We start from the raw sequence: 27,449 nt of genomic DNA on the forward strand, positions 1-27,449 counted from the left end.
TAAATAAAAGGAGGAAGGGGGAAATGAATAGTTGAGTTGCTATGTCAGGGCTGGGGTGTTCGGACAAGTTCTGGGCTCCACAAGCAGCCAAAGGGTGGCATGATATCACGGGACACAGGCAAAGGCGAAGCGGGAGGGCACTGAACACATAAGCTGCCATCATCCTTACTCCGGGACCTGAAGAGGAGCTGCACCAAGGGAATCACCAGAGGCAGCTCTCCTCCTCCTCAGCATATAACCAGTAATTCCAATAACTCTCTCCATTTGAATGCTGCCCTTTCTAACCTGGTCTCCTCCTACACTCTGGTTTCTCTTCAGATCGCATAAATCTTTCACCTTTTACTAACCTGGTCTCCTGGTGCAACCAGTATTGTTGTTTTTATATTACTTCCTGACTTAACTTCCTACACTGGCCTCCAAATTGAAACCCCTGTGTACTCCATGATCAAACAGTGGCTCTCATATCCAGTCTCATCTCTTAGCACCCCTCATTCTATTGTTAAAAAACAGAGACAACCAACCAAAAAAAGAATAAAAAGGGCTTTCCATTCCCTGACAGTGCTGCAATGTCTTGCTTTTGATTGTATAGACACCATATACCCTTTGCATAAGAAAGCTCGCCTCCAGCCTGTCCCTATCCTGCCCTGCACCCAACATGAGGCACACATGCCCGTCCTTCTCTCCTTCTCCTCCTATTCTTCCTTCAGGGCTGGATTCAGATCCTGCTTTCTCCAGAAATCCTTGTGGAAAGCAGTCCTCTTCAAACTGGCTTAGTGCCTGTCCTCTGGGGCCTCATAGGCTTCTGTATTCAACTCCATTATAGCCTTTATCACTCTGTACTGAAATTGTCTATATATGTATCTTTCTCCTCTAGATGCAAGATTCCTGTGGCCAGGGATTGTGTCCTGTTTAGGATGGTAGCCCAAGTACCTAGCACACTGCCTGACACAGAAGGACGAATACTTGTGTTTAAATTGAGGGCCATCAGAGAAAAATAGGGATAATTGAACAGTTACATTATTGTTGCCAGAGATTTTCTGAATGTATTCAGAAGAGTCAGCACTACTTTCACCTCTTCTTGCTTCGTCACCCATTCTTTCAGTGTTGCAAGTGGGGACAAAATGCCTCCAATGTTCTAAAGATAAGGGAACACACATTGTGCCTTCTCATGCTCGAGGACACAGTGAGTCATAACAGGATGCTAATGTTTGCTGGAAACATCATCTCTCTCTTCTGTTAAGTCCACCGCCATTCACGATCAGCTGTGTCATCTCCAGATGTGTTCTTTTACTATAAGTCATCAATATATAGCTTGAGCTGGGAAGCACATTCATACTGTTGGACCACCTGTTACTGGAACAGATCATGTTCAGGTAATTCTTTGTGGCTGATCTCAGGATTTGTTTAGATTCAGACTGTAAGTAATCAGGATATTAAAACCTGTGTGTGTGTGTGTGTAAAAGGAAGAGAGTGTGTATGTGACAGAGAGAATGAACATGCAAAAAGGAAAAAATAACAAAAAATATATGCCTTCTATTATAACAATAAGAAAAAAATCTGTTAGCTTGAATTTAGAGTTAGGTATCTTTTTTTTTTTCTGGGTAGCGAACAACCTCAAAACACATTGGCTTAAAACAATAGCAACATGTATTTGCTCACTTGTATTTGGACAAGGCTCAGTGGGCAAAACTTGTATATGATCTACTCTCTACTGCATTTTGAAGCTGGGGTGACTTCAAGGCTGAGAGCTCAAGTCATTTGAAGACTCGCTTACCCACACATCTGGCAGCTGTGGGGTGGGTGGGGACAGCTCCACGTGGCCTCCGTCTGTGGCAGCTTGGCTTCCTCACAGAATGACAGATGTGTTCCAAGGGCAAGCATCCAGACAGAGAGGGACAGAGAGCCAGAGCCAGAGCCAGACAGAGGCCGAAGATATAACCCTTTTCTGAAAAGGGTAACCTTGGAAGTTTCACAGTGTCACTTCAAAATGATTTTTTGAATATGCAATATGCAAATATGAATCTAATGAATTTGCTAATAATTGCTTCTTTATCTTAAATTTTATGCCTCTATGTAGCCTGGTATGTTTCAATACAAGATAAAATTTCCTATTATTAATATTTTTAGGTCAGAAGGAAATATGTCTCAGTTTGCTCCTTATTATATATATATAAAAGGGCATCAAGTCCATTACTAAGATAACTACTTATGACCTTACTTGAAGATTATTTTGCCAGGGATATGAAGCAACATTTATTCCATCATCATTCAACAATATTTAGCACATCTAATGAAATTTTGGATGCCTCCCAAAGCATATTTTAGACCAAAGCATAATTTAATTCATTTCAGACACCAAGAGACAAAGACAAACCTAAAGGGTTTTACAGCTCTTTTATTTCCTGTAAAAGATCATTCTAAATAATATTTAGGTTATTCCAGTACTTGCTCTGTTCCTCTTCCTATAAGTAAAATTGTCCCAGTAGATCTGACACCCAGAGCTAATGATTCTCCTCCAGGATTGGAGCAGATCAGAAAGGTGGCCTTTTTTTTCCCTATAGCACTCACCAGATACCATTTCATAATTATTATTATTTTTTATTATGTTATGTTAATCACCATACATTACATCATTAGTTTTTGATGTAGTGTTCCATGATTCATTATTTGCGTATAACACCCAGTGCTCCATGCAGAACGTGCCCTCTTTAATACCCATCACCAGGCTAACCCATCCTCCCACCCCCCTCCCATCTAGAACCCTCAGTTTGTTTTTCAGAGTCCATCGTCTCTCATGGTTCATCTCCCCCTCCGGTTCCCCGCCCTTCTTTTTTTTTTTTTTTAACATATAATGTATTATTTGTTTCAGAGGTACAGATCTGTGATTCAACAGTCTTGCACAATTCACAGCGCTCACCATAGCACATACCCTCCCCAATGTCCATCACCCAGCCGCCCCATCCCTCCCACCCCCCACCACTCCAGCAACCCTCAGTTTCTTTCCTGAGATTAAGAATTCCTCATATCAGGGCGCCTGGGTGGCTCAGTTGGTTAAGCGACTGCCTTTGGCTCAGGTCATGATCCTGGAGTCCCAGGATCGAGTCCCGCATCGGGCTCCCTGCTCGGCAGGGAGTCTGCTTCTCCCTCTGACCCTCCTCCCTCTCATGCTCTCTGTCTCTCATTCTCTCTCTCTCAAATAAATAAATAAAATCTTTAAAAAAAAAAAAAAAGAATTCCTCATATCAGTGAGATCATATGATACATGGCTTTCTCTGATTGACTTATTTCACTCAGCATAACACTCTCCAGTTCCATCCACGTCGTTGCAAATGGCAAGATTTCATTCCTTTTGATGGCTGCATAATATTCCATAGTATATATATACCACTTATTCTTTATCCATTCATCTGTTGATGGACATCTTGGCTCTTTCCACAGTTTGGCTATTGTGGACATTGCTGCTATAAACATCAGGGTGCACATACCCCTTTGGATCACTACATTTGTATCTTTGGGGTAAATGCCCAGTAGTGCAATTGCTGGATCATATGGTAGCTCTATTTTCGACTTTTTGAAGAACCTCCATACTGTTTTCCAGAGTGGCTGCACCAGCTTGCATTCCCACCAACAGTGTAGGAGGGTTCCCCTTTCTCTGCATCCCCACCAACATCTGTCATTTCCTGACATTAATTTTAGCCATTCTGACTAGTGTGAGGTGGTATCTCATTGAGGTTTGGATTTGGATTTCCCTGACGCCGAGCGATGTTGAGCACTTTTTCATGTGTCTGTTGGCCATTTGGATGTCTTCTTTGGAAAAATATCTGTTCATGTCTTCTGCCCATTTCTTGATTGGATCATTTGTTCTTTGGGTGTTGAGTTTAAGAAGTTCTTTATAGATTTTGGATACTAGCCCTTTATCTGATATGTCATTTGCAAACATCTTCTTCCAATCTGTCGGTTGTCTTTTGGTTTTGTTGACTGTTTCTTTTGCTGTGCAAAAGCTTTTTATCTTGATGAGGTCCCAATAGTTCATTTTTGCTCTTGCTTCCCTTGCCTTGGCGATGTTTCTAGGAAGAAGTTGCTGCAGCTGAGGTCGAAGAGGTTGCTGCCTGTGTTCTTCTTTAGGATTTTGATGGACTCCTATCTCACATTGAGGTCTTTCAACCATTTTGAGTCTATTTTTGTGTGTGGTATAAGGAAATGGTCCAGTTTCATTCTTCTGCATGTGGCTATCCAATTTTTGCAACACCATTTGTTGAAGAGACTGTCTTTTTTCCATTGGACATTCTTTCCTGCTTTGTCAAAGATTAGTTGACCATAGACTTGAGGGTCCATTTCTGGGCTCTCTATTCTGTTCCATTGATCTATGTGTCTGTTTTTGTGCCAGTACCATACTGTCTTGATGATGACAGATTTGTAATAGAGCTGGAAGTCTGGAATTGTGATGCCACCAGCTTTTCTTTGCTTTTTCAACATTCCTCTGGCTATTCGGGGTCTTTTCTGGTTCCATACCAGATACCATTTCAAAGAGTTGACAAGGGGAGGGAAGTGTCCTAACCCATTTTGCTTCTTTGCTCACTTCAAACATTGAAATTCTTAAAATTAAAATTAAAAAAAATTAAAATTAAAATTTTTTTCTTAAAATTAAAAAAAAATGTAGAAATAAAAAAGTATGATTTCTATAAAAAGAGGTACTCTTCATAGAGAATTTTAAGGTATTACAAATCTGTCCTGAGGCAGATATGCAATGGCTCTGTGCCTCATGGATCTTGTACTTTGCATAAAAACAATGAATATAAAGACTTTTTTTTACTATATGTGCCTCCTATGAGGAGAAACCAATGTAAAAGTATATATTTGTATATATGTATATACGTGTGTGTGTGTGTATATATATATATATATATAATCTCCTATTGGTTCTATTTCTTTGGAGAACCCTGACTAATAGAGATGGAAACTTAACCTTTGTATCTAACACTTAGGACTATCTCCCCATTCTTCTTCCAATAAACATGAACAAGTTTATAAAAATGACCTTAGCTGCCAGCTTAGTAAGAAGTTAGGAGATTAAGTTACTGAATAGATAGTTCGAGAAATACACACACAAACAAATGGGCTCTTCCTGGCCTGGATTCAAATTAACCTCAACTCAAGATGTTCTTTGACTTCATGGAGGGTCATCTTTAGTTAGAAGATTCTGCCAACTGTCCCGAAAAACAGCCCAGAGACTCTCTGTCCACTAGAGGTGTGCAGAGATTGAAAAGCTAAAGAAAATCACCCTGAGACTCTATGAGTTTGAAAGAACAAAATCCAAGAGGACCATAAGGAAATATGGCCTTCAATGTTAGGGAGATATGCAAGGTTGAAAAAAACCTAGGATAAGATACTTTAGAGGATTCAGAGCAAGAAAATGATAAGAGATTAGATTTGGATCTACATGATACCTATTAAAGACCATAATTTATCATTAAAACTAGAAAACTTTTTCAAAAAGTGAAAGGGGATACCACTAATAATTGTGTTAAATATATATAAAACTGGGACTTTGGGGGCAAACTGGAATTTATAGACACCCTACATGTAAATCAAAGGACACTTCTTGACTTTGTCCACACCAAATTCTCTCCAAAGGAAGATTGTTGAGTACCAAAGAAAAGATAAAGGAAAGAAGGACTGACACAGGGAGCTGCAGGGAAACACGGTATATTTTTACATAAAGTTTAAGTCAACTATAAACAAAAATACAGCCATTATAAAAGATGGGGGAAACACAGGAAGATAGAAATAGAAAAACAACAAATATCACAGGGTATGTCTATTTGATCTTTTTTTAAACTCATAGTTACATGTGTACTTTTAATCCTATTGTATTCAAACTTATATACCTCATGTTAAAAATTTAAGTTGTAACACAGGTATTTCTATTTTGGCTCAAATTGTTTGAAATATGATTCAAAGAGCTGCATAAAACTTTACTTAGTGGCAATATTCTTGTTTCCTAAGCCACTGTCTTTTTTTCCAATATTTAGATGGTTTTAAAATTTTCACTACTCTTATTAATGTACAAGCCAATGTCAATGAACATCTTTGTGCACAGTACTCTTTTCCCCTTACAATAAATTTCCTTCCTTAATCTTTAAAAGTTAAATACCAGATCAAACATTTTGAAGGCTTTTAATGCTCTTAATTTATCCTCACCCTCCAAAAAAGTGTTGAACATTCTGGCCAGTAATCTCTGAATACATCTATTTTACCTTGAATAATTTATCCACCTTGAGCATTAGCACTTAAACTTTTGCTCTTTCTAAAGGAAAAATTATTATTGTGTGAGCTTGCATTTCTTTTACTGCAAGTGAAATCAAATACTTTTCCATTGTTATTCTAAACAGTTATATTTCCTATGGTACAACAATGTTCAACTTGTTAGCTTCAGGACACTTTGACCTCTTAAAAATATTAAGGACCTTAGAGTGTTTGATTATGTGGGTCATATCCTTTGACATTTTACCATATTAGAAATTAAAACTGAGAAGTTTTAAAACATGTACTTATTACTTCATTGAAAAAATAAATCTATTACATGTTATCACATACAACATTTTAATGAAAAATAGTAATTTCCAAAACAAAAGATTTTTGAGAAGAGTGGCATTATTTTACATTTTTACAAATATTTTTAATGTCAGACTGATTAGAAGACAACTGAATTCTCATACTTGCTTTGGTATGCAGTCAGTTACAATATGTTGCTTTGGTTGAATTATATTCAGAAAATCCAGTCTCTCACTGATATGTAACCCTTCTTTACCAACTACAGTTGACCCTTGAACATTATGGTCTTCAACTGTGTGGGTCTACTTATACACAGATTTTTTTAAGGTACAGTACTCTAAATGTATTTTCTTTTCCTTGCAACTTAATATTATTTTCTTTTCCCTAGCTTCCTTTATTGTAAGAACACAGTATATAATGAATATAACATAAAAAATATGTGTTAATTGACTGTTTATGTTACTAGTAAAGCTTCTGGTCAGTAGTAGGCTATTAGTAGTTACATGTGGGGGGAGTCAAAAGTTATACATGGATTTAGGACTTTACTAGGGGTCAGAGTCCCTAACCTTTGCCTTGCTCAAGGGTCAAATATAGTTGGTAAAGAAGGGATATTTTAGGGGCACCTGGGTGGCTCAGTCAGTTAAGCGTCTGCCTTTGGCTCAGGTCATGATCCCAGGGTCCTGGAATAGAGTTCCGAGTTGGGTTCCCTGCTCAGTGGGGAGTCTGCTTCTCCCTCTCTCTCTCTGTCCTAGCCCTGTTTGTTCTCTCTCTCTCTCTTTCTCTGTGTCAAATAAAGAAATAAAATCTTAAAAAAAAGAAGAAAGGATATTTTAATAGACTTTTCTGAAAAAAATATGGCTGTCCTTTTTCTTTTCTTTTTAATTTAATTTAATTTTATTATGTTAGTCACCATACAGTACATCATTAGTTTTTGATGTAGTGTTACATGATTCATTTGCATATAACACTCAGTGCTCCATGCAATACGTGCCCTCCTTAATACCCATCACCGGGCTAACCCATCCCCTCACCCCCTTACCCTCCAAAACCCTCAGTTTGTTTCTCAGAGCCCATGGTCTCTCATGGTTCATCTCCCCCTCCAATTTCCCCCCCTTCATTTTTCCCTTCCTTCTCCTAATGTCCTCCATGCTATTCCTTATGTTCCACAAATAAGTGAAACCATATGATAATTGACTTTCTCTGCTTGACTTATTTCACTTAGCATAATCTCCTCTGGTCCCATCCATGTTGATGTAAAAGTTGAGTATTCATCCTTTCTGATGGCTGAGTAATATTCCATTGTATATAATGGACCACATCTTCTTTATCCATTCATCTGTTGAAGGGCATCTCAGCTCTTTCCACAGTTTGGCTATTGAGGACATTGCTGCTAGAATACTGGGGTGCATATGGCCCTTCTTTTCACTACATCACTGTCTCTGGGGTAAATACCCAGTAGTGCAATTGCTGGGTCATAGGGTAGCTCTATTTTTAATTTTTTGAGGAACCTCCGAACTGTTTTCCAAAGTGGCTGTACCAACTTTCATTCCCACCAACCATGTAAGAGAGTTCCCCTTTCTCCACAACATCACCAACATTTGCTGTTTCTTGCCTTGTCAATTTTTGCCATTCTACCTGGTGTAAGGTGGTATCTCCATGTGGTTTTGATTTTAATTTCCCTGATGGCTAATGATGATGAACATTTTTTCATGTGTCTGTTAGCCATTTGTATGTCTTCTTTTGAGAAGCATCTGTTCATGTCTTCTGCCCATTTTTTGACTTGATTATTTGTTTTTTGGGTGTTGAGTTTGAGAAGTTCTTTATAGATCTTTGATATCAGCCCTTTGTAGTGTCATTTGCAAATATCTTCTCCCATTCTGTGGGTTGCCTCTTTGTTTTGTTGACTGTTTCCTTTGCTGTGCAAAAGCTTTTTATCTCAATGAAGTCCCAAAAGTTCATTTTCGCTTTTGTTTCACTTGCCTCTGGAGACGTGTCTAGTAAGAAGTTGCTGTGGCCAATGTCGAAGAGGTTACTGCCTATGTTCTCCTCTAGGATTTTGATGGATTCTTGTCTCACATTGAGGTCTTTCATCCATTTTGAGTTTATCTTTGTGTATGGGGTTAGAGAATGGTCAAGTTTCATTCTTCTGTATATAGCTGCCCAATTTTCCCAGCACCATTTATTGAAAAGACTCTCTTTTTTCCATTGCCTAGTTTTTACTGCTTTATCGAAAATTATTTGACCATAGAGTTGAGGGTCCATATCTGGGCTCTCTATTCTGTTCCATTGGTCTATATGTCTGTTTTTGTGCCAGTACCATGCTGTCTTGGTGATCACGGTTTTATTCCCTGCATATTCTTAGACCATAATGCTTTAAAACTGGAACTCAATCACAAGAAAAAGTTTGGAAGAAATTCAAACACTTGGAAGCTAAAGACCACTCTGCTTAAGAATGTCTGGGTCAACGAGGAAATCAAAGAAGAACTTAAACAATTCATGGAAACCAATGAGAATGAAAACACATCGGTCCAAAACCTATGGGATACTGCAAAGGTGGTCTTAAGGGGGAAATACACAGCCATCTAAGCCTCACTCAGAAAAATAGAAAATTCCCAAATTCACCAACTAGCTTTACACCTTAAAGAACTGGAGAAAAAGCAACAAACAATGCCTAAGCCATGCATTAGAAGAGAAATAATTCAGATTAGAGCAGAGATCAATGAATTAGAAACCAGAAACACAGTAGACCAGATCAACGAAACTAGAAGCTTGTTTTTTGAAAGAATTAATAAGATCGATAAACCACTGGCCAGACTTATCCAAAAGAAAAGAGAAAGGACCCAAATTAATAAAATTATGAATGAAAGGGGAGAGACCACGACTAACACCAAGGAAATAGAAACAATTATTAGAAATATCAACAACTATATGCCAATAAATTAAGCAACCTGGAAGAAATGGATGCCTTTCTAGAAACCTATAAACTACCAAGCCTGAAACGGGAAGAAATTGACAACCTGAATAGGCCAATCACCAGTAACAAGATTGAAGCAGTGATCAAAAACCTCCCCAAAACAAGATTCCAGGGCCTGATGGATTTCCTGCAGAATTCTACCAAACATTCAAATAAGAAATAATACCTACTCTCCTGAAGCTATTTCAAAAAATAGGAACAGAAGGAAAACTTCCAGACTCATTCTTTGAGGCCAGCATTACCTTGATCCCCAACCAGGCAAAGACCCCATCAAAAAGGAGAATTTCAGACCAATATCCCTGATGAATATGGATTCCAAAATTCTCAACAAAATCCTAGCTAATAGGATCCAACAGTACACTAAAAGGATCATCCAGGGTGCCTGGGTGGCTCAGTCGTTAAGCACCTGCCTTCGGCTCAGGTCATGATCCTAGGGTCCTGGGATGGAGCCCCGCATTGGGTTCCCTGCTCCAAGGGAAGCCTGCTTCTCCTTCTCCCACCCCCCCCCCACTTGTGTTTCCTCTCTCTCTGTTGAAAAATAAATAAAATCTTCAAAAATCTTCAAAAAAATAAAAATAAATAAATAAAATACATAAAATAATACATAAAATAAATAAATAAAAGGATCATCCACCACGACCAAGTGGGATTTATCCCTGGGATGCAAGGGTGGTTCAACATTAGCAAACCAATCAATGTGATAGAACACATTAATAAGAGGAGAGAGAAGAACCAAATGGTCCTCTCAATTGATGCAGAAAAAGCATTTGACAAAATACAGCATCCTTTCCTGATTAAAACTCTTCAGAGTATAGGGATAGAGGGAACATTCCTCAATTGCATAAAATCCATCTGTGAAAAACCCACAGCGAATATCATCCTCAATGGGGAAAAGCTGAAAGCCTTTCCCTTAAGATCAGGAACAATACAAGGATGCCCACTCGTCACTATTCTTCAACATAGTACTAGAAGTCCTAGCTGTTCTTTTTCAATGATACATCAGAACTCAACAAGTGGTTGTTTCTTAAGGATTACTTTAAAAAAATAATATGAAACCATATCAATGAAACTTTAGTGTTCTATTCATTAAAATCCATTGGTGTTTCTAGCCTTTGAATCGATTTTTTTTTTACCCATGCATGATTTTAAAATATCCTGCCTTAGCTATTTAAAAAATATTAGTTCACTGAGTAATGCAAATCTTCCAAATGTTATCATATTTCATTATAAAACGTCAAAATTCAAACTTGTTAATGTTACCACCAATATCATCAGAAAAATCTTGAAGAACTAGAAAGATATCAAGTTCACAATGGCAGTTACATATTTTCCAAGATTCTAATTTTCACTTGAAAGCTAAGATTTTATCATTGGCAAGTGACAGGCTCACTTCCTTCAATTTCGAAAAAATGTCTGCCAAATACCTAAATCTGAATAGCGATAATTTGCCTGTTATTTCTTTCAAGTAAAAATGTTTCATAAAAAAAAAAATGGCTAGTTCAGCTTGCAATTTAAACAATGACAAAGTGCTTTCTCGAAATGCTATTGTACTTCGGTACTCACCAGAAATGCTTTGCTCATACTTCCCACTTTTTCACACAGAAAATTAATAATATGTGTCCTAAAGGATTAAGATTTAATAAAATCCATAACATAACTTTTGCTGCTTCATCAAGGACATTCTTCAGTAAAATTGGCCTTTTTGTTTTGCTTCATTTTGTTTCGTTCTGTTTTACTATGAGTACATGGCAGTGGGAAATGCAGTGATACGACTTTGGTGCCGTTGCCGTGCTTCATGCTCAGACACCAACAGTTTACCCAACATGACTTTTGAACAATGTCAACATAGAGTGCCTTGGGGACTTCCAGGGGTCCACAGACAATACAGTCAGACCACTATTACTAAGGTGAATTTTTTATTCGCATCCTTTCTTCATTTGCCTATCAGAGGTTTCCTGTGTATAGGTTCATTATATACCATAGATATTAACCTTTTGTTATAATATTTGCTATTGAAATTATTTTTTTTATTCACAGATTTTTAAACATTTATATACTTTATTCATTGGATCTTTTTTGTGTGTAATGCCATTTCTTGCTTTCTTTTTTATTCAAATTTTATTGATATATCTGTAGATTCACATGCAGATGTAAGAAATAATACACAGAGATCCCAGGAACCTTTTAGCAAGGTTTCTCCCCAATGGTAACAAATGAGCAAAATAAAACAAAATTTTTTTTTTGCAAAAAAATAGTATAATATTGCAACCATGTTATTGATACTGATACAATGCATTGGTTTTATTCAGATTTCCCAGTTTTTATTTTTACTCATTTGTGGGTATGAAGTGTGTGTATTTACTCCTACATAATTTTCTCACATGTGTAGGCACCTGTGTCCAGTCAAAATATAGAAGAGTTCCATCACCTCAAAACCCCCTTGTGTTCCCCTTTTATAACCATGTCCACATGCCTTCTACCTCCCCTCTTTCCCTATCACTAACCTCTGAAAATCACGAATCTGTTTTTCCAATTTCTAAAATATTCTCAAAAATACTGTATAAATGGGGGTGCCTGGGTGGCTCAGTTGGTTAAGTGTCTGCCTTCAGCTCAGGTCATGATTCCAGGGTCCTGGGATCAAGTCCCGCGCTGCGTGGAGCTCCCTGCTCAGTAGGGAGTCTGCTTCTCTGTCTCCCTCTGCCCCTCCCCTCTGCTTGTGCTCTCTCTCTAATAAACAAAATCTTTAAAAAAAATGCTGTATAAATTGAAACATAGAGCATGTGACCTTTTGGAAGTGGCTATCTTTTGTTCAACATACTTCCCTAAAGATCCTTCCAAGTGGTTCTGTTTCAGTGGTCAATTCCTTTTTATTGCTGAGTGGTAGTCCATGGTAAGTATGTGCCGCAGTTTAGCCAATCACCCATGTAGAGGTATCTGGGCTGATGACAGGTTTTGACTATCACAAATACAGTGGCTATGAACATGTGTATAGAGCATTTTGTTTAAATACAACTTCTTTTTTTTTTTTTAAAGATTTTTTATTTATTTATTTGAGAGAGAGAGAATGAGAGAGAGCAAGCACATGAGAGGGGGGAGGGTCAGAGGGAGAAGCAGACTCCCTGCTGAGCAGGGAGCCCGATGCGGGACTCGATCCAGGGACTCCAGGATCATGACCTGAGCCGAAGGCAGTCGCTTAACCAACTGAGCCACCCAGGAGCCCTAAATACAACTTCTTATTTCTTTAAGATAAATATCCAAGAGTGTAGTTATTGGGTCCTATGGTAGTTGCATGTTTAACTTAGTTTGTATGTATGTGTGTGGTAAAAGATACATAACATGACACTTGCATTTTAAACCATTTTTAAATGCCCAATTCAGTGGCATTAAGTATGTTCACATTGTTGTGTCCCCATTGACAATCTCCAGAGCATTTTCCTCATCCAAAACTAAAACTCATTACCCATTAAACAGTAACTCCCCATGACCCCTCCTCCCCAGCCCACTATATAACCACTATTCTACATTCTGTCTATAAATTGACCATTCTAGACACCTCCTATAAATGGAATCATAAAATATTTGTTCTTTTGTATTTGGCATATTTAATTTAGCATGTTTTCAAGGTTTATCCATGTTGTAATATGTGTCAGAATTCCATTCCTTCTAAGGCTGAATAGTATATCATTATATGTACATATGGTTCCGTTTATCCGTTCATCCATAGACGGATGCTTGTGTTGCCTCCACATCTTGGCTCTTGTGAATACTCTTGCTCTGAATGTGGTGTACAAATATCTCTTTAAGTTCTTGATTTCAATTCTTTTGAAATCTGGGTATATATACCCAGAAATGAAATTTCTGGATCATATGATAATTCAGTGTTTAATTTTTTGAGGAACCACCATACTGTTGGTCACCATTTTACATTCCCACAAGGTTCCAATTTCTCCATATCCTCACAAGCACTTGTTGTTTTCTGCTTTTTTCTTCTTTAATAGTAGCCATCCTAAGAGGCGTGCATATTTAGTTCTATTTGAAATGCCAAGTTGTTTTCCAGAGTGACTGTGCCATTATACATTCCTACCAGCAATGCAGGACTGATTCAGGTTCTCTGCATTGTCTTTTGCATTTGGTGTTGTCACTATTTTTTTTATTTCAGGAATTGTGACAGACGGGTAATGATATCTCATTGTATTTTTAATTTGCATTTCTCCAATGGATAATTATGTTGAACATCTTTTCATTTGCCATCAGTATATTTTCTTTGATGAAATTTCTCTTCATGTCTTTTGTCTATTTTCTTTCTTTCTTTCTTTCCTTTATAATTTTTTTATTATGTTAGTCACCATACATTACATCATTAGTTTTTGATGTAGTGTTCCCTGATTCATTGTTTGCGTATAACACCCAGTGCTCCATGCAGTATGTGCCCTCTTTAATACCCATCACCTGGCTAAGTACTAATCCTTTATCAGATATATGGTTTGAAAATATTTTCTCCCAGTCTGTAGCTTTATTTTTACATCTTCCTCACTTGGTGTTTTCCAAAGAAGAAATTTTTAACTTCGATGAAGTTCAGCTTATCAATTTTTCCTGTTATGCATTGTGCTTTGGTGTCAGTCCTAAGAACTCTTTGCCTAGCCCTAGATCCTGAAAAAGATTCTCATTGTTTTTTATAAAAAATTTTAATAAACATTGTAAAACATAATACACATTATGAACATTTTATCGTTTTATGTTTACATTTAAGTCGACAAGTCATTTTGAGTTAATTTTTGTATAAGATGTGAGGTTTGGGTTGAAGTTCAAATTTTTGCTTATGAATTTTCGATTGCTCTACCAGGATTTATTGAAAAGTTACCCTTCCTCCACTGGATTATTTTTGTACCTTTGTCAAAAATTATTTGAGCATTTTTGTATGGGTCTATTTCTAGGGTCCCTACTCTGTTCCACTGTTTTAAGTGTCTATTCCTCTGCTAATACCACGCTGCCTTGATTACTATAGCCACAAACTAATAGCAAGCCTTGTCCCACCTTATTCTTCTTTTTCAAGGTTGTCTTAGCTATTCTAAGGTCTGTGCCTATTCATATAAATTTTAGAATAAGCTTGTCTATATTTACAAAAAAAAAAAGCTTGCTGGGATTTTAATAGTAATTGCATTGAACCTATAGATCAATTCGGAGGAATTTATACCTTTATTATGTTGAATCTGCCAGTCCATGAATGGAATAGGTCAATCTTATCTAGGTTTGCTTTAATTTTTTTCACAAGTCATTTGTAATTTTCATCATATGGATCCTAAAATGTCCTTTCTTAATATATTTTTTAAAGATTTTATTTATTTGACAGAGAGACACAGCAAGAGAGGGAACACAAGCAGGGGGAGTGGGAGAGGGAGAAGCAGGCTTCCCGCCGAGTAGAGAGCCTGATGTGGGACTCGATCCCAGGACCCTGGGACCATGACCTGAGCCGAAGGCAGATGCTTAATGACTGAGCCACCCAGGTGCCCCTTTTTATACATTTTTTGAAAGATTTCATTTATTTACTTGAGAGAGAGAAGAGCGAGAGAGAGAGCACAGGGGGAGAGGGACAAACAGACTCCCCACTGAGCAAAAAGTCCAATGCAGCACTCTATCCCAGGACCCCCAAAATCATGACCTGAGCCGAAGGTAGACTCTTAACTGACTGAACCACCCGGGTGCCACCTGAAATGTCCTTTAAAGACTACACCTAAGCATTTCATTTTTTGGAGTAATTTTAAATGGTATTGCATTTCTAATTTTGGTTTCAACATGTGTAATTGTTCATGTACAGATGTATGATTGATTTTTGTATGTTGATCTTGTATCCCGTGATCTTGCTGAATTCACTTATTAGTTCTAGGATTTTCTTTCTTTTTTTTTTTTTTTTTTTGGTGGATTCCCTGAGATTGTGTTTTAGACAATAATGCAATAATGTCATCTGTAAATAAGGAAAGCTTTATTTTTTCCTTTTCCACATTGTATGGCTTTCGTCTCTTTTTCTAACCTAACTGTAGTCACTAGAATATTCAGGACTAAGTTGAATAAGAATGGTGAAAGTGTACATATTTCTACTGCTTTTAAACTCAGACAACTTACTCCCTTCAGAGATTTGATAATAATGGTTTCTATGTTCACCTAATTTTGTTTCTTTTTTATTTTTTTACACTACTTATGTGATCTTTAGAATTATTTAAAGCCCTTCAACTTCAACATTTTCTTCTATAAAATGGGGTTACTAACATTTGTCACTAAAATTAATAAAAAGGAATGAATAAAATAACATAAGTAACTCAAACATAATTTGTTTCAGCAGTGGTTGGTCTTTGAGAGGTGTAATATAATAGCGCTTTACCCAGCCCAAGTTTAGTAGCAGTTAGAAGAAAATTGTAGAAGTCAGGCAGATGAAATAAAAATAAAACTTTTACTACTGATAAAGCTCTGTTGGTGGATATGGCTTGGAGTGGAAGTCAAATGACACTTTTGTTCTCTCTGCAAGACTCACCTTGGAATATATACTTCCCACCACCCCTGAAAGAAATAGCCTCCAGAGTAGAAGAACTTATCCAGCCTTGCATTGGTCTGTAGCAAAGAGGAAGAAAGGAACAAAGCCCAGGACTTTCGATAGGTTATTACCACCTACCTGAGGGACATGGACCGATGGATGTTAACAATCAACCAGGTAACACTCTCAGACGTTTGAGGGCTGTTTCCTGAATGGTAATGATTATTGCCTCTGTTATTATTACACAGTAGTAACAAACTAAAGTTGTAATTTATATCGGTACATTGCATAAGGAGAGGATATAATAGCTTTTTCTTCCAGATAGCTGGTCAGCTATACCAATTTACAAGTTACTCTTCTTTTCCAGACAGATATCTTTTAACTCCCTTAAAAAAAAAAAAAAAAAAAATCTGTTTTAGGGCTTAGCTATCAGTTTGAAACTCTATCTCCAATTGTGTTGCTAATATTACAGTTTTTACCTTTATGTATTTTAGTAGTTTGTTAAACTAGCTTCTCTCACCCACTCTCTACTACTAATTACATAATTTATTAGGAATCTTCTTGCTACCATTTCCTGATTATTCTTTCAGATAATCTGTTTCTATAAAGAATATAACTTTCTATCAGTTGGAAAAGTAATTTTCTCTTTTCTAATAATAGCTTTGATTCCTTGACCCATCAAATGTACTTGGCACCTGGAAGAGGACATTGGTTTTGTTAGAAGGAAGCTGAAGGTCAATTCCATTGCCTCACTATTATAGGCTGCTTTTGAAACCGTTACTATATATGTACAGGTTTTTCCATTTACAATGTGAACTCATCCATCACTCCTTGTGCTTTAAAGAACCCCCAATTTTCTCTCCTGCTGTCAGTGTTTGAGGTCATTCTGACACAGAGAAATTCAAAGCTACTGTGATAATTTAGATACAATTACCGTTTGCAAGTAATATGTAGTTGTTACTGTAATAAGAGCTAGAGATACAAATGCTTGCAACAACTGTGTTAGGTTAAGAATGTTACTGAAGCAAAAATTGATACTCAGAAAGACAATTTACTTATAACTCAAGGGTTTCTGGCTACTACTCCTGTGGAGTGATAGTAAGATGGGCCATTCATTGTGCACTTCAATTAAGCTAGAATTCTTGCTATCAATTTAGCTTGGCAAAATGTCACTGTGATAGGATAATATTATCCTCGATAAGTCTTTCCCTTGTACAGTCCCCTTCCCTTTGAGTATGGGTGGACTCCATGAATGTGATGAGATATCACTCCTGTGATTATCGTGGGTTTTTCCTTCAGAAACCCCATCAAGTCTTCACAGTGAAGAGTCAGGAAAGATCCCATTAAGGATCTGACAGAGGGAATGGGAAAGTAACATGCTCAGAGCATTCTCCATATGAAAGAGCTACTATTCAGGTGAAAATGCTTTACCAAAGCCTCATCCCACCAGGCCTAAGAGCTGTAACTAACTTGGGAGGAATGGGGTGGTTGGATGATAGACACTGGGGAGGGTATGTGCTATGGTGAGTGCTGTGAATTGTGTAAGACTGTTGAATCACAGACCTGTACCTCTGAAACAAATAATACATTATATGTTAAAAAAAAAAAAGAAGAAGAAGAAGATAGTAGGAAGGGAAAAATGAAGGGGAGGAAATCGGAGGGGGAGATGAACCATGAGAGACTATGGACTCTGAGAAACAAACTGAGGGTTCTAGTGTGGGGGGGGATGGGTTAGCCTGGTGATGGGCATTATAGAGGGCACATACTGAATGGAGCACTGGGTGTTATACACAATGAATCATGGAACACTACATCAAAAACTAATGATGTAATGTATGGTGATTAACATAACATAATAAAATAAAAAAAAAGTTAAAAAAAAAGAACAATAACTAACTTCAGTCCCCTCCAGCCATCCTGTCTCACCTAAAAAGGAAAAAAAAAGAAAATTTAAGGAACACTTGTAAAGGTCATAGCCTGGGGCACTGGCTCACTAACAGACTGAGATTTAATCATAAGATTATAGAATGCTTTCCCTTTTAATACCTTACCATCACAGCAACAAGACTCCAGAATAATAACAGTGGATTATAGCTAAAAGAGCTTCAAGTCTCAGACTCTAAGAAAGAATTTCTAGAAATGCCCAAAGACAACAGGGGTACAAAAACGAGAACACTAGAGGAATTTAAAGTTTCTGATGTCTACAGCTCCAAAAAAACAATAAACATAGCTCAATTTTTAGCCATATTAACATGAAACCACACAATAAAGGCCTTTAAATCAGTTATTACCCTACGCATCATGTCTGGTTTTCAGGAAAAATAGCAAGATATGCTAAATGACAAAAAGAAACAGTTTCAAGAAAAAGCAATCTTCAGAACCAGACACAGATATAACACAGGGGACTTAAAATAATTAATTATTAATATGTTAAGGGCTCTAATGGAAAACATAGACAACATGCAAGAACATATGGTTAATGTGAGCAAAGAGATGGAAACTTTAAGAAAGAATTAAAGAAGTGCTAGGAAAAAAAAAAAAAAAACTGTAATAGAAATAAAGAATACATTTGATGGGCTCATCAGCAGACCGGCACATGGCCAAAGGAAGAATCAGTGAGGTTTAAGATATGTCAGTTGAAACTTCCAAACTGAAATACAGAGAAAAAAGAATGAAAACAAAAAACAAAATCCAGAACATTCAAGAACTGTGGAAAATTTCAAAAGGTGTAACATATGTATAAATGGAATACAAAAGGAGAAAACAGAAAAAAACAGAAGAGATATTTAAAGCAATAATGGCCAAGAATTTTCCAAGATTAATGACAGACACCAAGCCATAGATCCAGGAAGCTCTGAGAACATCAAGCAGGATAAATACCAAACAAAAACAAACTACACATAGGCATATCATATTCAAATTACAGAAAATTAAAGACAAAGAGAAAGCCAAAGATACCACAAAACTACAGGCCAGTATCTCTGATGAAAATAGATGCAGAAATTCTTGACAAATATTAGCAAACCAAATTGAACAATACATTTAAAGGATCATTCTCCATGATCAAGTGGGATTTATTTCAGAGATGCAAGGATGATTCAACACCCACCATGTGGAGGAAAAAGGAACTCTTGTGCACTATAGGGAATGTAAATTGGTGCAGCCATAAAGGAAAACAGTATAAATGTTGCTCAAAAAATTAAAACTAGAATTATCATGATCCAGCAGTTCCACTTCTGGTTATTTATCTGAAGAAAAGGAAAATACTAACTTAAAAAGATATATGCACCCTCATGTTCATTGCAGCATTATTTACAATAGCCCGGATACAGAAACAACCTGTGTTTATCATGGATGAGTAGATAAAGATTCTATATATATAAAATATTACGTGCATACAATGGAATATTATTCAACCATTAATAATGAAATATTGCCATTTGTGATGACATGGATGAAACTTGAGGGCATTATGCCAAGTGAAATAAGTCAGACAGATTAAGACAAATACTGCATGATCTCACTTGTATGGGGAATCTAAAAAATAAACAAAAAAGCGATAAAACCATGAGAGACTATGGACTCTGAGAGACAAACTGAGGGTTCTAGAGGGGAGGGGGGTGGGGGGATTGGTTAGCCCATAATAAAATAAAATTTAAAAAAATGTAATAAAACCAAGTTTATAGATACAGAGAACAGATTGGTAATTACCAGAGGCAGGGATTGTGTGTGGGCAAAAGGTATGAGGGGGGTCAAAAGGTATAAACTTCCAGTTAAAATTTAAATAAGTTATGATAATATAATGTACAGTATGGAGACTGTAGTTAGTAATACTGCATTGCATATTTGAAAGTTCCTGAGAGAATAAATCTTAAAAGTTCTCATCATAAGAAAAATAAATTTTATAAACATGTATGGTGAAGGGAGTTTAACTAGACTTATTGTGGTGATCATTTTGCATATATACAAACATCCAATCATTATGTTCTACTAATAATGTTGTGTATCAATTATAGTTCAATTAAAAAAAGGAAAAAGGGCCAAGGTTTTTAAATTTAACTGGTGCTGATTTGTACAGCCTGGATTTCATGTCCTCCAATGATGCAGGTAATCGAATATTGGCATTTCCTAGGCATATATGTGGGCTCCATGGGAGCCTCTGAACTGCACTTTCTTGACATAGGTAATAAACTCCCTGACTGACCCAGATGACCCCTCCTAAGCTCCCATCTCTAGTGGTTTATCACTGGAGTAATTCTTCCCTTGCAGGAGATCACCATTGAGTGGAACAGTTTTAAGAAACTTGAGTTTAGCTACTTTTGATGGTACCTACTTGGCCAATGGAAAACTCCACATTCTTTTTTTTTAATAATATTTTTTTATTATTATGTTATGTTAATCACCATACAGTACATCATTAGTTTTTGATGTAGTGTTCCATGATTCATTATTTGCGTATAACACCCAGTGCTCCATGCAGAATGTGCCCTCTTTAATAGCCATCACCAGGCTAACCCATCCCCCCACTGCCTTCCCCTCTAGAACCCTCAGTTTGTTTCTCAGAGTCCATAGTCTCTCATGGTTCTTTTACTTCTCCACATTCTTGCCAGAAATTTTTCTCTAAGTGGAGCTGCTCTCATTACTTCCCTGTCTCCTTGCCTTGACATTATAAGCTATTCCCACCAGCCTCCTGACTTCAGAGTTCTTCAGATAGAAGAAGGGACCAGTTCTACGTTCACGTTTCCTAGCCCTAGGGAACACCCATTGCTTTTCTCTTAAGAGCGCTTTCACTGCACTCATTCCTTGCCTGAATAGAGATGGTTCTCAAATTTTGAGAATTTAGATGATTCTTCTTTGGAAAGTCCCCATAGGCTTAAGGCAGGGGTGGGAAGAAAAATCTGTGTTCTCCACCCCTGTGTAATCTCTTCCTTGAATTCTCCCAAAGAACTAAATGTCAGGGTGAACATGCAGAGGACTAAGTTAGCCACCTCTGAATGGGTCCATAGAAATATGTCTTGCAGCTTTATTTAGAAAGCGAGGGTACCTGTAACCTATTCTCCATTGCTTTAGAGCCCTAGAAGTATTCCAGGGCAACAGAATAAATGTCTTTCCCTCTGGGCTTTCTGTCCCTGAATAATGCCTGCAATTGATGAATAAGTAGCTGTATATAACATATATTGCTAAGCATAATCTATGAGCTTTACATGTATGAATGCCTGATGCCTCCTTTTTCCAGAATATAAGGATTTAGATCATCTTATAAAGAGATATACAAAGCAAAAAGATAACATAAATTAGAACTGATGTAAAGTGATAAGAAGGTAGTAACATATATTAGAGCCAGAAATAAGGCTAATCTGCAAATGTACTCCATGAAATTCTAAATATTTGCAAAACAGAGAACTCAATTTTGGCTTTAATTTTTGCTGTGGGGAAAAAAAAAACAGAAAGGAAAGCATGATCAGCTCCATCAGTTATCTAAAAGATCAATGCTCACGAGGACATCCAGTACCAACAAAAAGGCTAAGAAGTTTGTCCTCAGGATTCTCATTAGGAAGAGATTCTAAAATGCAAAACACGATTTCTCCACAAGTAAACACTTAGCTCCATGACTGACTATGAGTGATTAATTAATATGATTTCTTTTCTTCCTGTTTTATTCTATGATACTCCCCAGGCTTGGATACAGAAAGGAAAAAATTGGTATTGAAGCCTTAGGAAAAGTCAGGGGGAATGCCATTTGAACACGGATGAAAATCAATATAGACCATAACTTATACTTGGGAGTTTTCAAGTCTAAATAAGCTTTCTTAGGAATTAGTTCTTCAGATAACAACAATTATGTCAATAATCTAACAATAACTCATAGAATTTTAATATGTAAACACTTTTGCTTCTTAAACTTAGCAAAATTTATAAGAATTAAAATTTCCCCAAAATATTTTCACTATAATTTGCATAAGAACAAAAAACTTGCTACTTAATAAGTATGCAAACATGTAGCATTCCCTAAGTAGCAGAAAATGAGATTCTTTTATCTCTTGTTATGAGTATTTCTTAAACCCAGTTCTATAGTTGAAATGTCAAATTACTCACCCAAATTATTAAAAATCATAATTAAATAATGCTAGAAACCAATTTCCCTTGGGGAGAAAATGTTTGAAGTTCTTATAGGATACAGAACGAAACTATTAGAATGGGCTGCTCTGGGGTTAGTTGGTTGTCATGATCTAGAGAAAGGATTTGGCAGGGTCTTAACTTTCAAATCTTTATCCTGCTGCCTACAAATACACCAGCTTCTTGAAAAGTACATGGTTAGAGTATACACTAAACAAACAACCTTGCTTGATTACCAGCTGGTGTGGATCCCAAATCACTATTTTCATGCCAATCCTAATGATTTCGCCTCCATGACATGTGAGCATGGAAACAGCACCTGGTTACTCATTCCATGGCTCCTTTTCCCTGATCCCATCTCAGTCCCCTCTTGGTCTTCCAAGGGCCAACCCAGCAACATAGTGTAGTTCTCTGAAGGAGCAGAAGTTTTGGGGAGAGACAGGGATTTCTAAAAGAATAGCATTTACCTTGGTCCAGTTTTATTCAAACCCCCCAAGTTCTATCTCCTTATTGGTTATCTAATTAAGAGTCCCTAAAAGTTCAATTTTTCTTTGACTTGATTTTAGAGAACTTCCCCTGCATGCTGTGGAAAAGAGACTGGAAGGAGACCAGCATGCTCCAGCACCTGAAGGCTAGAGTGTGTCTCACGCAATGTTGCCAGAAGAGTCTTGCTTACAGCATCTGCAAGCTCACTTGTTTAGAGCATGACCCTGATAGGGGTAAGTGATAATAAGGTTTAGATCACTTATCAACTGGTGAACTGAATGGGTTTATCTCGAAGTGAGAACAGTCAGGAATTGACTGCATTTTAGACATCTTCAATGTCGGACATTGCCCTTGAAATCACCTTAGACAGTCCCCATAGTTTTCAGTTATGCCTCTTTCTAGTAACTACAACTTGTTTTCAGGCTTTAAAACTTCCTAGTCCAATCCAATGCAGAAGTTCAATTTTAGACTCTTAACAGTCAATACAAAAATTTCACAGTGTCAATTTTGTCCTGTGGCTTGGAGACTTCAGCGAGGAAGAAGGATGACTTGTTCTTCCTACTGCCTTTCCAACTCTGCAACATTCATGTCTTGCTTCCTTCTCTTGCGTGTTGTGGCCAGAAGACACAAGTAGGGGAAAGGCACAAAGCTCCAAAGGGTCCTATAATTGATGTGATAATAGTGCCCTATAAGACAGGCAGAACCAGATGCCCTTTGAGCACATTTGTGATTTTCGTTGGGAGGCTTCCTGTGTAGTTTTCCAAAACTGTGAACAACTTTTGGTTAATTTCCAAACAAGGCAACGTGCATTCTTCCCTTTATTTACTCAGTATTTCCATTCCTGCAAAATCAGGCTTTGTTAAAATGGTGCTAGAAGTTCTGGGTGTTTACATGTGCAATGGAGTTAAGTTCTGGGTTTAGAGAATTATAAAGAGGTTTTTCACTGATGGAATATTGGAGGTTTGTGGGGGAAGTGGGACAATTCACTGTGGGGGACTGTCCTATGCACTGCAGGATGTCAAGCATCCCCAAGTCCTCCCACTAACTGTCAGAAGCAGCACTCCTACCCCCTTTGACAGCAAAAATTACCCCTTCAAATTTCCGGAAATTCCCCAGTGAGGAGTTGTATGCTCTCATTGAGACCTCCAGCAGTTAATTTTTGAAAGTGGGGACAGTTATCACCCCCTGTCTTCCATCTGCTCCTTTAGCTGAATCTCGAAGACAAAAGTCCTGATTAAGAAAAGCACCACTAGGGGTCTCAGATTAACCTAAACCTACGGTGCTATGTGCTAAGTATATACATTCTCACAAAATTACATTAGGTTAAACTTTTACAAGTGACCAAACTCAGAACACTTAATTTATCTGAGGTCATTCAACTAATAAATGGCAGCATCAGAATTTGAGTCATACTTTTCTGATTCCAAAACATGAAAATAACTTAACTAGGCTTTATGTAAGAAAAACCAGAGCAAGAGAAAACAAAGACCACAGTATAAAATGGAGCCAGGGATAAAGTTTATATGCATAAAACATCTGCCATAAAGTTCAATATACCACCTGATAATGAGCCACAAATTTTGCTCTGAAATAAAAAGAGGAAAACATTTTCACCCACATGAGTCACAAAATCTAAAAGATAAACTAAAGAGAATCACCTAACTTTAATCCTACCTTTCTGAATTCTGTGGCTTTAATTACCCATTGGCCTCATTTAGCATTCAGTATATATTAGTTCGTACAGTTATTTACCTTGATGTATGTTTTCTCTCCTTGCCTTCACTGTAGGCTACTTGGAGCAGAGACCCTGAGGGGCTCCAACTGATGAAAAGGAAGTCACCAGAAATCAATGAAAATCTGTTGCCAAAAGCTAATTTGCTGAAGTATTAAGGACTGTTTTCCTCAAGATTTTCTATTTGTTGTGGTTTCCCTACTCCTCTCCCCAACTCTCCCCACCCCTCCGACTTTGCTGCTTCCCCTCCCCCACCCAACCCTTTCGTCTGCCCCAACGTCTGGACTTGCCTCCCCCTCTTCTGTATCTTCACTCTATCCTATACTCACTTTATATTACTGTTTAGGGAGAAATGAATTACTTAGCCAATTGGCTTTAAATGAATGTGCCTTTAGCTAATTGATCTTCTTTTCTTTTTTCTTTTCTTTTTTTTGTTATGTTAATCACCATACATTACATCATTAGTTTTTGATGTAGTGTTCCATGATTCATTGTTTGCGTATAACACCCAGTGCTCCATGCAGAACGTGCCCTCCTTAATACCCATCACCAGGCTTTAATATTGGCTGTCAGTAAATTTGATTTTGTGAGAACTTCCCCTAAGCTCACTTTGAAAAGTATTGTAGAAGGTTGATTTTGTAAAAAAAAAATGATGACACTGTTGATGATGATCTCAATTCCATAAGCTCTCTAGAGCCTGCATTCTCCTCTCTGTCAGTATCGCTCACTGTACCCTGAATCTCCTTGGCTCTGGCCTGGCTCCACACTGTCCCCACACTGCTGTTAAAATCTTTCTAAAATGCAGAGTTAACTATATCTCTTATCTGCTTAAATTATTCCAGTGGTTTCTTTTTTTAAGATTGTATTTATTTGTCAAAGAGAGAGAGAGGAGAGAGAAAGCACAAGCGGAGGGAGCAGCAGGCTCTCGGCTGAGCAGGGAGCCCGATGCGGGACTCGATCCCAGGACCCTGGAATCATGACCTGAGCCAAAGCCAGACACTTAACCAACTGAGCCACCCAGGTGTCCCTATTCCAGTGGTTTCTTAATACCTATAGGATAAAGGCTAAATCCTTATAGCATGGTAACAAACTCTTCTATGATACTCTGTTCCTGATTATCTCAGTCTAATCCTGTGCCCCACTCGTGCCCTGTGTTACCATCTATTGAACAACTTGCAGTGCATAGCAAGACTTTTGTGGACCTGGAGGAACTTACCCATGCTGTCCACTTGGAATACCCTTTATACCCCATCCTCCTGACACATATGTCTTCCTTGCTTTGATCAAGGATCATGGTATTACTGAAGTGTCATTTGCCGTATGCTGGGTAATAAATAATCCCCAAATTTTGGTAGATGACAACCATAATCATTTATCTCATGCTGTCAGGTTTGCAGATGAGCTGGGGAAGCTCTGTGTCAGGCTGTGGGTCAGGTTTACAGCTTCTCCTCGTGTCTCTCATTATGGGACCTGGGGCTACTGAGGGCCTTTTTTTTCTCCTGGTGAATGGCAGGCAGGTCCAGAAAGCAGTCAATCACTAAAATAAGTTTAAAGATTTTTAACATTCCATTGCTTGATTCAAGGTACATGGCAAAGCACAAAATCAGCGGAGTGGAAAAGTACACTCTCCCCATTCGACAGCCAGAGTCGCAGCACCATTGACCTTGAACAGGTTTGAACTCCATGGGCCCATTTATATGTGGATTTCCTACAGTACAGTATTACAAATGTATTTTCTCTTCCTTATGATTTTCTTAATAACATTTTCTTTTCTCTAGCTTATGGTATTATAAGAATACAGTACATAATACATATAACAAACAAAATACGTGGTAACTGACTGTTTATGTTATTGGTCAGGCTTCTGGTCAATAGTAGGCTAGTAGTAGTTAAGCTTTGGGGGCATTAAAAGTTATATATGAATTTTTGACTACATGGTGGGGGGCGTGCCCTTAACCCCCATGTTGTTCAACGGTCAACTGTAATGTCTCATGGACAATGACATGGATGCATAATTTTGTTATAGAGAGACAGTGAGGACCTGGGAATTATAATTCAGTTGGTCCTGATCATCTTCTTCATGAAGCTTTCCCCAACTCCCCCCAGACCCTCAACAGAAAGATTGCTCCTTTCTTGTGGATCCATGTCACCATAGACATAATTTTATGATAGCATCTTTAACATATTCAGTAAATTTCCCTCTTTAAACACCTTCCTTCCTCTATTAAATGGTAAAACCATGTTTTATTCACCTTTGTGTTCTTGAGGTTTATCACATACCCTGGCACACATTAAAAAATAGTTATTGAATTAATTACTTCATTTTGTCACTACATACATTGAGCAAAAGAGCATAAATGAGTATAAAGAGTCTAAATGGGTTGTGTAAACCCTTGACCACAAAAGGAAAAACAAGTTGTAGATCATTAAATCAAGTTCATAAAGAAAGGAAGGCTTTTTATTACACATCTGTCTTCAAAAGTATAAAATAAAGATATCCAAAGCAAAGACTGTTGGGACAGTGTCCTTGGTTTCTTGTGAGCATGTGGGGCAGATACTCAAGGCTGGTTTAATCCAGACCTGGGTGGATTTGCTGTGGGAGAGAAGGAAGCTCACCTACAGAGAAAATGTGGTGAGGGTCTGTTAGAAGGAGGAATTCTTAAATGAAAAATAGTCCTCAGACCAGATTTATGAGACTATTTTGTGTAGCCCTTTAAAAGAGGAAGTAGTGGGGTGCCTGAGTGGCTCAGTCGTTAAGCGTCTGCCTTCGGCTCAGGTCATGATCCCAGAGTTCTGGGATCAAGCCCCGCATCGGGCTCCCTGCTCAGCGGGAAGCCTGCTTCTCCCTCTCCCACTCCCCCTGCTTGTGTTCCCTCTCTCGCTCTGTCTCTCTCTGTCAATTAAATAAAATCTTTAAAAAAATAAAAAATAAAAAAAATAAAAGAGGAAGTAGCTACTTAAAAAAAAATCAATCTGCTGGAAAAAAAAAGGGACATTGATTATATGTCTTTGTAGATAATGCAACAAAAATATCTCTGAAAGATTACATAGTGTTTATT

General features: G+C 37.6%; 1 long non-coding RNA gene across 3 annotated transcripts in view; it reads left to right on the top strand.

The window, feature by feature from the left end:
* Positions 1–1,230: 1,230 nt before the first annotated feature.
* Positions 1,231–27,449, top strand: part of LOC118540160 (uncharacterized) — a 60,206-nt gene continuing 33,987 nt past the window's right edge. For all 3 annotated transcript variants that reach the window (XR_004919489.2, XR_004919490.2, XR_013446445.1), the window contains exons 1-2: positions 1,231–1,373; positions 22,739–22,891. This is a non-coding gene — a long non-coding RNA (uncharacterized LOC118540160). The remainder of the gene's footprint in view (positions 1,374–22,738; positions 22,892–27,449) is intronic.

Source organism: Halichoerus grypus, chromosome 3 (assembly GCF_964656455.1).
Source record: "Halichoerus grypus chromosome 3, mHalGry1.hap1.1, whole genome shotgun sequence".
Taxonomy (NCBI): Eukaryota; Metazoa; Chordata; class Mammalia; order Carnivora; family Phocidae; genus Halichoerus; species Halichoerus grypus.